We start from the raw sequence: 274 nt of genomic DNA, 5'->3' as shown, positions 1-274 counted from the left end.
GAGGTGACAGGGCCAGGGCGGGGGGGGGGGACACACATCCCCCCCCCCGGGTGACAGCGACACCCCGGTGACAGGGACACCCTCCATGTCGTGACAGCCCAGTGACGGGGACGCCCTGGTGACAGGGACACGGTGGTGACGGGGACACGGTGGTGACGGGGACACAGTGGTGGTGGGGACACCCCCATGGTGGGACCTTTCACGGTGACAGGGACACCCCGGTGACAGGGACACTCCGGCGGTGGCACCCCACATGTCACGACACACCCACGGT

The sequence above is a fragment of the Charadrius vociferus genome, unplaced genomic scaffold, assembly GCF_000708025.1.
Source record: "Charadrius vociferus isolate BGI_N301 unplaced genomic scaffold, ASM70802v2 scaffold152, whole genome shotgun sequence".
Taxonomy (NCBI): domain Eukaryota; kingdom Metazoa; phylum Chordata; class Aves; order Charadriiformes; family Charadriidae; genus Charadrius; species Charadrius vociferus.
This window is presented reverse-complemented; position numbering follows the sequence as displayed.